At 47.3% G+C, this 12,005-nt stretch overlaps 1 protein-coding gene across 1 annotated transcript in view; it reads right to left on the minus strand.

Moving 5' to 3' along the window:
- Positions 1 to 12,005, minus strand: part of GALNT18 (polypeptide N-acetylgalactosaminyltransferase 18) — a 400,900-nt gene that overhangs the window by 172,683 nt on the left and 216,212 nt on the right. The gene's annotated exons all lie outside the window — the stretch shown is intronic.

The following is a 12,005-nucleotide window of genomic DNA, read 5'->3' on the forward strand; positions in this document are numbered from 1 at the left end:
GTTTCCACCAGAGATGTCTGAGATAAACAATATCTCAAAGGAGCCTTCTATTTCTCAAACTGGGAGTCAATATGGCGCACATCTGGTTCACCACTGCATTCCCAGCGTGGAGCTCAGAGCCTGGTAGTTACTTTGTTGAATGAATGCATGTAAATGACTGAAGGAACAGAAGAGGTATAAGTTCCTGTGGGTCTGAGCACAAAGGTGGGGCAGCCCCTGGGAGGAAAAAATGGAGGTGTTTCCCCACTCTTAGGTGGGACCCTAAGAGTGGGTTAGGTTCTAGTGGGGAAAAAAACCTGAGGCCTGCCAGTAAGAGCAAATTCCTATTGATATGCAACGTAAGTAGGCTCCACACCTGCTGTTGGACTATCAGGCCTCAGTAATTGTACCAGCTTCCCTCCCTCCCAACACTTTTCAGTACAACCTCCCACCCTGACCTAAGAAAAACCTATTGCCATAGTCAATTTCTACTCATGGTGACCCCACATGTGTAGAACAGTGCTCCATAGGGTTTTCTGTGATCTTACAGTGGTAGATCACCAGGCCTTTCTTCTGCAGTACCACTGAGTGGATTCAAACTGCCAACCTTTTGGTTAGTAGCTGAGTACAAACCATTTGCACCACCCAAGGACCTTTTGCTGATCTCCAGGAGCTCTGAAAAGCTAACTGTGGAGTACAGATATGAGCAGCAGCTGGGGTGGCTACATGCTTCAACACTTGCCCACACGTTCCTCTCTGTGCTGAGCACTCAGACCCTGGAGTTACTAGAGGGCACGTGGGTCACTGCATGGCTTGGGGCAGCCTTTCAGGGCATCGATTCCAGCAGAAAGCATTCCATACTCTAAAAATCTTAATACCAGGGGAAGCATTTGATTTGTTGGGTTTTGAGCCGTTTTAAATATTTAGGGAAATGGAGGGAGGACCTCAGCTTACCCGGAGTGCCTGGGCTCACCAGGACTTATCGTTAGCACCAGAGTTTGTCTTTTCAAGCTGCTGAGCAAGATAGGCTGAAGGCCAGGCATGGACAAGGGGACTTGCCTGCGGCTGTGCTGCAAGTCTGGGAAGTGTTTCCCTGGCCTTTTCCAGGGACAGCTTGCCTCCCAGCTGCCAGCAGCAGGGCCCCTCATCTGAGGGTGGGAGACACCCCTCCTGACTCACTCCCATACCCAGATCAACACTCCAGCGCCTGGAATTACCCCTTCTACAGATGGTCACACAGCTGACCAGAGCAAGGGGTACTTTTTTTATTTGGTTCCTGCCAGATTTGTTTTTGAAACACTGGTCACCTTGGCTAATCTGTAAAGCAAATTGGTCCAAAGCCGTCTTGCTGCAGACTGACTATGGGGAACTCATGAGCTAAGGAGAAGGCAGCTCCCAGCTCTCAGGTACTGTTCAGGGAATCCCTGATTCCCTAAAGAGGATTTCCTTTTTCAGGTATACAAGCTGAAAAGGGGCAATGGGTTACCCACACTGCTGGCAGACTCCAGGTGGGCTTGGCTGAGTGGCCTGCTGGGGCCTGAGCAGAATGGCTGGTGAGGATGAAGAAGCAGCTGACCACATGCAGGACCGGAGCTGGAGAAACTGCCTGAGCTCCAGGGCTGGTCTTCAGAGAGGCAAGGTCCCCAGGGGCGTGGCACTCTCCAACGAGGACCAGTTATCATCAACTTGACTCCAATTCATGGCAACCCCAAGTGTGTAGAGCAGACTTGTGTTCCATAGGGTTTTCAATGGCTGATTTTTCAGAATTAGATCACCAAGTCTTTCTTCTGCAGTGTTGCTGGATGGACTTGAACCTCCAACCTTTTGGTTAGCATTTGCACCACCCAGGGACAATTGCCATCCCCATGCACCACTAACTAAGGATGCTCATTTCAGTGGGAGGGACTCATCAGCAAGAGGTCCCGGCCTCCAGAAAGCTAGGTGGGCAGCAGCAACTAGGCTCCAGGTGGATCAGACCATGGAAGCAGGGCCCCATTCTGGAGGTACAAGGAACTGGGTCTCACCCCTCAAGGAAGACAGTTGGCCAGGCCTAGGAGGGAGCCAGGGTTCTGCTAAGGATATAAAGGGGATATCAGAGCAAGGCTCTATCAGAGCAAGGCTCTATCAGAGCAAGGCTCTATCAGAGCAAGGCTCTATCAGAGCAAGGCTCTATCAGAGCAAGGAACTGCAGTTTAGTGGGGAACAAGGCAGTGTGTTAAGTGTTGGACCAACTCAGGGAAGGCTGAGGAAAGCTGGGGCCTGGGGTTTGTAAGTACATCCCAGGATGCATCAGCTTGGTTCAGGGCAGCTACCCACTGGGGAAGCAGACAGTGCTTATCCCTTCTCTGTAGTGATCAGGGCTAGCCAGGCCATGAGCTAGAACATGGCACCTTGGTGTGAATTACAGAAAGGCACTCCCTCTGCGAAACCCAGTTAAAAAAAAGGTACTTCCACGAAAGACTCAGACCAGGATACATGATTTGGCAAATGGAGAATATGGGCTAGCTTTTATACCCCAACTTGACTCTTGCCTGGGTGCCTCCTGGTAGAGGGCACAACCTGCAGAATCACATGTGGTAGCCTTGAGGTTGGTTCAGAAATTAGCATGGTTGAGTCTGTCAGAGACATGTATTTGATTCCGTCATCACCACTCTCATAGGCACTGGCCAAAGTAGGGCCTTAGTCTTGGGGTCAGAGGTCAAGCGGGCAAGAAGAGGTGACATTTGCTATCCCAAGTGGCCAGGAGCTCAAGAGTCATACAAGCCATTTCCTTGAGAGAGTACTGATGGACAATCCCAGAGAAGACGTATCGTGGCCATGCCAAAAGTAACTCTGAGGCCTGGTATGAATGAAATGACAGGTAGAGGCAACCCCAAGCAGCCAGGAGCAAAGGTGAGAGGTCCTAGGACTCCTGTAGAAAACAGTACTGGGACACATAAATTCATGGTGACTGGGTACCCATTGCCAGTTATGGGTGGGTCAGCCTGGTCAAAGGCATAGGGGTGGGCAAGGAAGCATGAAGCCTTTGGTTGAATGGGGTAGGGAAGGCTGGAGCTGACAGCCCACATGCTTGCCTGGATAAACACCTTTAAGCTGCTTGAGTCTTGGTTGTAATTTGATTAGCTATATAAGATTCTTTAAGCTCCATAAAGCACAATACTCTTGGACCATTCTTTTCCTCTGCTTTTTAATTTTTTCCAATTATTCCAGCTGCATGCAAAGCTGTTGGTATTTTTACAGCCTGGAATGAGCATCTCTCGTGTAGGACAGCATCTTTGAAACATTAAGAAATGATTAGGCAGGCTTTGGGCCAAGGGATGACGGGGATTTTGCAGGGAGTTGGTGGGAACCCAGCAGCTGGCAGCAAGCAATCGGAGGGAGCTCTCATTCTGCTTCGTCACTACACTGTGATTTTCTCTACCAGCAATTAAAAATAACAATGATTCATAGTTGCACAATTACTTGTCATCAGGATTCTAAGGGTGGCTCCAGGTAGTGGTGGTTGATGGAAGTGGCTCACACACCGTATGATTACAAAAGAACACACGAGCCCAGGCGTGCATATGCTTGTACACACTTCTCATACATGCCCACCACTGCATAAATGCACGCACGCACATGCACACACATAGGTTCACATCTACGCATAAATGTGTGCACGCACATATGCACAGACACACACATATACATGCACACACATGCACAAATAGGCACACATGCACATGTGTGCATGTGCTTTCATGCACACACACATATGCATGCACACAGGTGTGCACACACAGACATACCGACTTCCCTCTATCTCAGAGGAAACAGGAAGCTGCCTCTCTCTCAAACGGTAATCTAAAGAATGGCTGCCGATGCTTCCATTGCTTCTCAACTTAGACAGGAAGTCTAGGAGCCCCTGTGTAACACAAGTCTTCTTACTGAACCCCAGGCAAAGCTCCAGGGAGGAGACAGTCAGCCTTCCCTTATACTCCTTCTTTGCCTACTGCTTCCCTGGTCCTGCTGTCCGACATCTCTCTCCCCAGAGGAGAAGGAGGGAAGTGAATGAGGACAAAATTCTAGTACGTATTTTGGAATGAGAGAACCAGGATGCACCAGAGGCAGGTTTGTTTAGTGGTCAAGGGTGCAGGCTCTGAAACCAGACAGCCTGACATCAAACTCCACCTCTGTGTGACTTTGGACAAGTTCCTTAACTTTTCTGTGCCTGTTTCCTTGTCATAATAAAGGACTGGCGATGATGCTTAGCATTATCACAGGGCACCGATTAATTAATGTAAAGTACTTAAAATAGTCTCTGACACATACTGAGTGTTCTTTGAACTGGGGGTTCCAGCTGGGCCCCCCAAAGTCACTAAACTCAGTGCCTCATCAGGACTCTGTTGACCTGGCAGTGCTGGGAGTCACTCCAGTCTGAGACCCAAACCTGAAGAAGTGTGTGTCTAAGTATATCCAAGCTAAAATGGGTAGTGGTCAGACCAGGGGCCTGGGAGCCAGCAGATCCAGGATCCAGGCAATCACCTGTAGCCAAGAGGGGTACAAAGAGGCTGACCTATGTTGGGGCTCTGGGACACAGGCTTACCACTTTACTGGGAGGGGGTCATTCTGGCTCTGGATTGCCCTCTCCAAGAAGCGACGGGATGGGCTGGTTTGTAGGAGTAGCCAGGCAGGAAGGATCCCCATCTACATGTCCGCCAGGTTCCTAGCAGTGTGATAAGCAGATAAGGCATAGGTTCCAGGCCAGAGGACCGGGGTTTGAGTCCCTGTCCTATCACTTTCTGACTATATAAGCCTTTTTAAATTTCTGTGATACTTAGTTTTCTCATCTGTGAAATAAAGATGGTAACCACATCTACTTCACTGGGGAACTATTAGTAGTCTTTTGTCAACAGAGTTTATTGAGTGATTTCTATGTGCTAGACACTGGGCTAGTTGCTGGGATGCTGAGATGACCAAGACCATGTTCCTCTCCATAGGGCCCTCTCGCTTTAGCGAGAAAATAGCCAGTTAAAACATAGTGAAATACCACATGGTCCAGCAATTGTGCTCCTAGGTATTTGCCCAAATAAGTTTAAAAGTTATACACACACAAAAACCTACACACAAATGTTTATACCAGCATTATTCATAATTGCTATAAATTGGAAGCAATCAAGATGTCCTTCGATGGTGGATGGAAAAGCAAACCGTGGTACATCTATACAATGGAGTATTACTCAGCAATAAAAAGAAATGAGCTATCAAGTTATGAGAACACGTGGGAGAACTTTAAACACGTATTGCTAAGCGAAAGAAACCAGCCTGAAAAAGCTGCATACTGTATGATTCCAATTATATGAAATTCTGGAGAAGGCAAAACTATAACAGTAAAAAAGATCAGAAGTTGCCCCGGGTCTAAGGAGACAGAAGAGAGGTGAACAGGTGAAGAACAGGGCATTTTAAGGGCAGTGAAATTATTCTACATGACATTAACAGTTTGTTAAAACTCATAGGACTCCACAATGCAAAGAGTGAACGCTAATCCAAACTATAGACTTTAGTTAATAGTAATGTATCAATATTTGTTTATCAATTGTAATAAATATTCCACAGTAACACAAACTGTTAGTAATAGGAAAAACTGCAGTGGGACAAGGAGGCATGTGGGAACTCTGTATTTTCTGCACATTTTTCCGCAAATCTAAACTGCTCTAAAAAATAGTGTATTTAAAAAATGCTCACTAAAATAAGTATCTCCATATTGAAAGGCCCCTAGGTGGTAAACTGTTGGTGCTCATCTGGTGGCGCAACAGTTAAGCACTCAGCTGCTATCCAAAAAATTGGTCTGTTCGAACTCACCCAGCAGCTCCACGGGAGAAAGACCTGGTGATCTGCTTACAAAAGGTTACAGCCTAGGAAACCCTATGGGGCAGTTCTACTCAGTCACATGAGGTCTCTATGAGTCAAAAATCGACTCCATGGTGCCTAAGAACAAGGGCAAATAACTGAAAGGCTGGCGGTTTGAACCCCCCAGTTGCTCTGTGGAAGAAAAGGCCCGGCCATCTGCTTCAGTTAAGATTACAGCTCCATAGGGTTAAAGAAAACCCCAGGGAGCAGCTGTGCTCTGTAACACATGGGGTCTCTGTGAGTCAGAATCAACTCAACTGCAACTGACAACAACGTCGATATCAATATCGATATAGATACTGTGATAGGGAGGAGGCCAAGGTGCAGTGGGCACACTGAGGTAGACTCCCTGGCCCAACCTGGGGGCAGAGGAAAGGAGGAGAGCAGAGGGATGAGAGCGCTTTCTGGAAGCTGTGGCACCTGAACTAAACCTTGAAGCTAGGCAAAGGGGTGAGGGTGTGGGAGGACACTCATCCTCAGAAGAGGGCTAAGCAGGACAGATGCCCTGGAGCGGCTGTACCCAAAACCTAGGTTGCCTGGCTGTGGGCCCCCACATCCATATTCAGTGCAAACCAGCAGGAAGAATTTGAGACTAGACCAAGCGGGGAGACAACAGGGGGTGGAGGAAGGAGCCCTGGCTGGGAGTCAGAAGACCCGGAGTCCTATCTCAGCTCTGCTGCCCACATAATATGGGACCCTGGGAAATTTCAGCCCCTCATAGGTTCTCAGTCTCCTCCCAAGAGCCAAGTAAGTGTTTGACAGGCTGACTAAATTTGGAGGGTTCTGCTGGCATTGGACCATCTACATGCCCTTCTGACACTGTGGGTGGGGAGAGATAGCTTTATTCTGCTGGTCTCTTGAGAGCTGGGTCTAGTTCTCTTGTGAACGGATGTGGAAGGCAGCAAGCAAACATGGCCAACGCGAAAGCTGGATCCATGAGCAAAGACTATTTTATTTAGCCCAGGAGAGAGAGAGAGAGAGACAATTCAACCAAAGCCCTCAAGTCTGTGAAGTGCTGGGAACTGGCCATTCTCTTGTTACAGAGCACCAGAAGAGGATAAGCTGTATCAGCTGAATATCACAGCCAACCGACAGCACAGAGAAATCTCCAACGAACAGGATCTTAAAAGAATATTTGATATTATTTGCTTTGATGTGTTTTTGTCACAAAATTCAAATTAATTTTGAAATTTCAAGTCATATGAAAGAAGGGTGTGAGATTTTTATGTTTATCAAAAGAGGACATGAGTTGAAAAAAGAAAACAGAGAAACTGAGTATGGCAAGAAAAACGATTTTTTTTTTTAAGGTAGGTGTGCCTGAAGTGATGAGCTGGTCAGGGAGCCTGACAGGGGCTCACATCCACTGAGCACATGCTATGTGCCAGGTACTAGAGTACCTGTGTTTCATCAATGACCTCATGTAATCCTCGGAGCCTGGTGGTACAGTGTTTAAGCATTCAGCTGCTAACCAAAAGGTCAGCAGTTCGAATCTACCAGCTGCTCCTTGGAAACCCAATGGGGCAGTTCTACCCTGCCCTATAGGGTCACTATGAGTTAGAGCTGACTCGATGACAATGGGTAGTAGGTAGTAGTCCTCACAATAATGGGGAGGGGGGCATTGTGCACATTTTCTAAAATGAGGAGATTGAAATCTGAGAAGTTAAATAATTCTTCCAAAAGGGAGTATTATTACAAATACCAGGCTACCTGGATTTTGCCCTTGGTTTTATTATTGCAATATTGCATTTAGTTACATCCCTCAAGGACCAGGTTTTCTTTGTATAGGCAGCCCAAGTGCCTAGCCATAGGCTTGGCACAAAGTGTGTGGTCATCAAAAAGTTGTTAAATGATTGCATGAATGAACAAAGTAAATAAGCAAGTATGAATGCTAAAAACCAAAGGGAGAGATGACTCTATCAGCTGAATGTCCTGGTGCTTCCCTCCCTCTGGAGGTCTGTAAAGGTTGACTCACTTAGTCCCAGACAAAGACATTGGCCCACTGGGATTCATTAAAAAGTTGGGTAATTAAAGCCAGGAGGCTCAACGCCATGTTCCCACCATCTTTTTGAGATAACAAGGAGGAGGATCCAGGGGAGGGGAACCATTGCCTTTGAGTCGTGCAGCAGGCAGGGCATGGCTGCTCCTGTCAGGGGTGCTGGCAGAGTTTGGGTAACATAGAAGTGGGGAGGCTCAGGATTGGCCATCTGACACCCAGATGGGAACGGAGCTCAGGCCTGAATGGGGTAACAGCAAAAGAAACTTCCCCTTCTGCTCTGCTTTCAGCCTGACATTCAGGTTATCTCCTTGGGGTACAGCAGGGAGATCCCAATGCCCCACCCAGGAAGAAACACTCCACCCAGCAATGCCTGCTGCCTGGGGCTAGCTCTCGGGGAGCTTCGGACTCAGCTGCAGCGCAGATGGGGACAGTGGTTAGAGCAGTGATTCACAGAGAGTGTCCCACTACATCGAATGCTCTGGAAAGCTTATTAAAATGTAGATTCCAGGCCTTGCCTCAGACCTACAGAACCAGAATTCATTCATTCGCTCATTGAATTAATATTTTTTGAGTACTTACAAGTAACAGGGCTATTCTAGGTGTTGGAGATATGGCAGTGAACAAACAAAAGTCCCTGTCCTCATGAGGCTTACATACCGGAGCGGGAGAATGTACAAATACACAAGGGAAAGAAAACAAGTAAGCGTAGTATGTCACACGGTGATAGGTGCTGCAGAAGAAAAGCAGAGAGGGGTAGGGAGTGACAGAGGTAAGGAGTGACCTTTTAAATGGGGAGGCCAGTGACAGCCCCAGTAAAAAGGTGGAATTTGACCAAAGGCCTGTTGAGGCAAAGGAGCAAGTTGTGCAGCTATCAGGGGGTAGAACATACCAGTGGAGGGAACAGCAAGTGCAAATGTCCTGAGGCAGAATTGCTATGGATCTTTGTATTTTTAATCAAGCTCACACATGAAGGTTCAAGACTACCGCATCAGGGTGACAAGATCATATACAGAAGCCAGCCCCTGAAAAGTGGAGCTTGCTTAGGAAATTGCTGAGGAGACATCAAACAGGGACTTGGATTCCAAGGACCATTTGTGGAGCCTGAGCACTTTGGCTTCTGGGGTGTCTAGAGGGGCTTGGCTGAAGAAAGTCAGTGATCAGCTACCTCTTTCCTGTGTCTGTGGAAACAGAGGCCTGATTCCAAAGCAAAGGTGCCAGCAGAGGAGGGCTTGGGGGAGCCATGGCACCAGCACACACAATCCCTGTAATAAACTCCTGGGAAGGAGGCTTAGTAAGAGAGAGACCCTGACAGCTGCCTAAAATTGCCATTGAATTGACCTCACGTGTGTCAGTGTAGAACTGTGCTCTGTAGGGTTTTCAATGGCTGAGTTTTTAGACGTAGATCATCAGGACTTTCTTCCAAGGCGCTTCTGGATGGACTTGAACTGCCAACCTTTAGGTCAGCAGCCCTAGTGCATTAACTTTTGCATCACCATGGACTCTAAGAGCTCTCTAAACCCAAAACCAAACCCACTGCCATACAGTCAATTCCAACTCATAGCTACCCTATAGGACAGAGTAAAACCGTCCGTAGGATTTTCAAGACTGTACTCTTTATGGAAGCAGACTGCCACATCTTTCTCCCTCAGAGTGGCTGGTGGGTTTGAACCGCTGACCTTTCGATTAGCAGCTGAGCACTTTAACCACTGTGCCACCAATCCCTCTCTACCGTTTAATTTAGAGTTTCAACACCTAAGTCGCTCCCATCATGCGTTATCTCATTCAAGGCCTCCAAACAGCTCCTAAGGTAGGAATTATACATCCCAATTTTTTAGATAAGGAAAATAGGGTTCACAAAGGTTAAGCACACACAGCTAGGAGGAAGCGAGGAACAGTTAGAACTGAAAAGCTAGCCTAATGCCAAACCCTGGGCTCTTCCCACTAAAGTACAGTGTTTCAGGAAGGAAGAAAACCAAAGACATGCCTTTAAACAGTGGCTACATGTGAGCTATCATCATTATTATTGTTGTTGTTATTTTTATTACTGACATTTTAACTCAAGGCACGCTTAGCACCTTGCAGCTTACATGAAACTTTCCTATCCATTATCTTGAGTTATCCTTGAAGATTTTGTTAGGCAGGCAGGGGAGGGTAGGACCTAATGTCCCCACATAGCAGGTGAGGAAACCAAAGCCCAAAGCCCCACAGCCAGGAAGCAGCAGAACTGAGACTAGAGCCCTGTTATGTTTCACCCGTTTTATATTTATCTGCAGAACTCCCCGACGTCAGGAGCTAATTCTGATCCACTGTTCTCTTCATCCCCTGGGCCAGGTTGGATCCTCGATGAATGTTTGTTGAACTGAGTTGGCCTGACCTGCAGTAAGCAAAAGCCCTGTGCACGGAGAGATGGTGCCCAGGAGAAGCAGACCCAAAGAAGGAGCCTGCCCCACATATAGCCACAGCTGCTTCCCTTGAATCAGGCTGAGCCGGTCTGAAGGGTCCTTCAGTTGTGTCTTAAGGCCAGAGACAGCTCATTTTCTCTAAGAGCCACAATCTCAAGTGCCTCTTGCTCACTCTCAAGAGCTCAGCTCAGGCTGGCCTCCGGGAGCCCTGTTACTGGTCACCTCCCTGTCCTTTTCCCCACAGGGGTACTCCTCTGAGCTCCAGGCCTCTTCCTACCATGCCCCACCCCAGGCCCTACCCTCACTGGGTGCTGGGACTAAACAATATGGCTCCACTTGCCTCTCAGCACCCATCACCACACCCTTCTCATTGCCTTCAACAGTCTCTCCAACCGTCTAAGCGGGAGAAAGATGGTCCCTTTCTTCTCAGAGGCAACCCCGCTTCTATACCCAGGATCCCATCTTCTCTCCTCAGGGTCCCTGCTCCAAGCCTTGGCCTCCAGTGTCCACTTCCCCTACCACCACCCTCACCATCCAAATCACCGGGAGTGAGGCCTGGGCCCTCAAATGTCTTTAAAAGCTCCCAAGCCATTCTAATGTGTGATCAATGTCTTGAGAACACCCTGCTTTAAAAAAAAAAGAGAAAAATAGAACAAAACAAAATACAATGGAATTGAATAACATAGAACAGAATATAATAGAAAAAATACCAGAGTGCTTCACACATTGTAAGGCTAAGTATTATTTCTAAAAAGTTTTTTTCAATCATGTGCGCATATGGGTGTAAGTAGGTGTGTCATCCAGGATCATAATGAAAATGTATTTCTTGCTGTAGATTATGTAAAAACAAAATTGAAAACACTTCTCTAGTTTCTGCTTTAGCTCATGATTCTCCTCTACAGTCAAAATCCCTGAAGGAAGCATCTGCCCTCACTTCATCTGGCTCCTGCAGCCCTCATCCCCAATATCCCACCAAGACTGCTTACAGAGGTTACCCCATCCTCTTCTCAGAACCCTTGTCATTCCACCTACTAGTGGGTTTGGGCAAATTCAGGAAATTCTCTGTCCATGGAGTCTGTGCTGTTCTCCAGGTTCTCCTGGCTGCTCCTTCTCTTCCTCTGACTCCTAAGTGTCTTATACTCAGTGCTCTCTCAAGTATCTGTTTTTTTGTACTGTTTCTCTTTTGATGCCCTCTCCTCTCAGTCGATGCTTCAATTATTCTGTGCACGAGTCTCCAAATCCATGTTTCTCCAGTTTCCTCTCCCGAGCTCCAGTCCTGCAGCTGGCTAGTTCTGTGCCAGCTTTCTGGAAATCAAGTGGGGGGCTAAGGCAGGGGGCAGGGGGAGATAATACTGAAGGTGTTCAATTCAAGTCATGCATTTAACCATTACTGGCAGGTAAGGCAAGCAAGGGAAGGCTTATCATCTACATTTTACAGAGGAAGAAGCTGAGACTCTGAGAGCTTGAGGGACATTTCTGTGGTCACCTATCCAGTAATGGTAGAGAAGGTCCTAGAACCCATGACTTCAGACTTCTACTCCAGAGTTCTTCCCTTCACACTATGTATAGGAAGCTTGACATGCACAAATGTCAGATTTTTCCCTTTTTACTTATGGATTAAAGACAAAATGGCATCTTTAAGGACATGACGAGGTTCCCACCATGGGGAAAAAGTGAAAGTCTCCAAGATTTCTTCCTCCTGGTGCTTCTCTCTTCCTTTATGTGAGGAAATGCAGTAG

The sequence above is a fragment of the Elephas maximus genome, chromosome 7 (genome assembly GCF_024166365.1).
Source record: "Elephas maximus indicus isolate mEleMax1 chromosome 7, mEleMax1 primary haplotype, whole genome shotgun sequence".
In the NCBI taxonomy this organism is placed as follows: Eukaryota; Metazoa; Chordata; class Mammalia; order Proboscidea; family Elephantidae; genus Elephas; species Elephas maximus.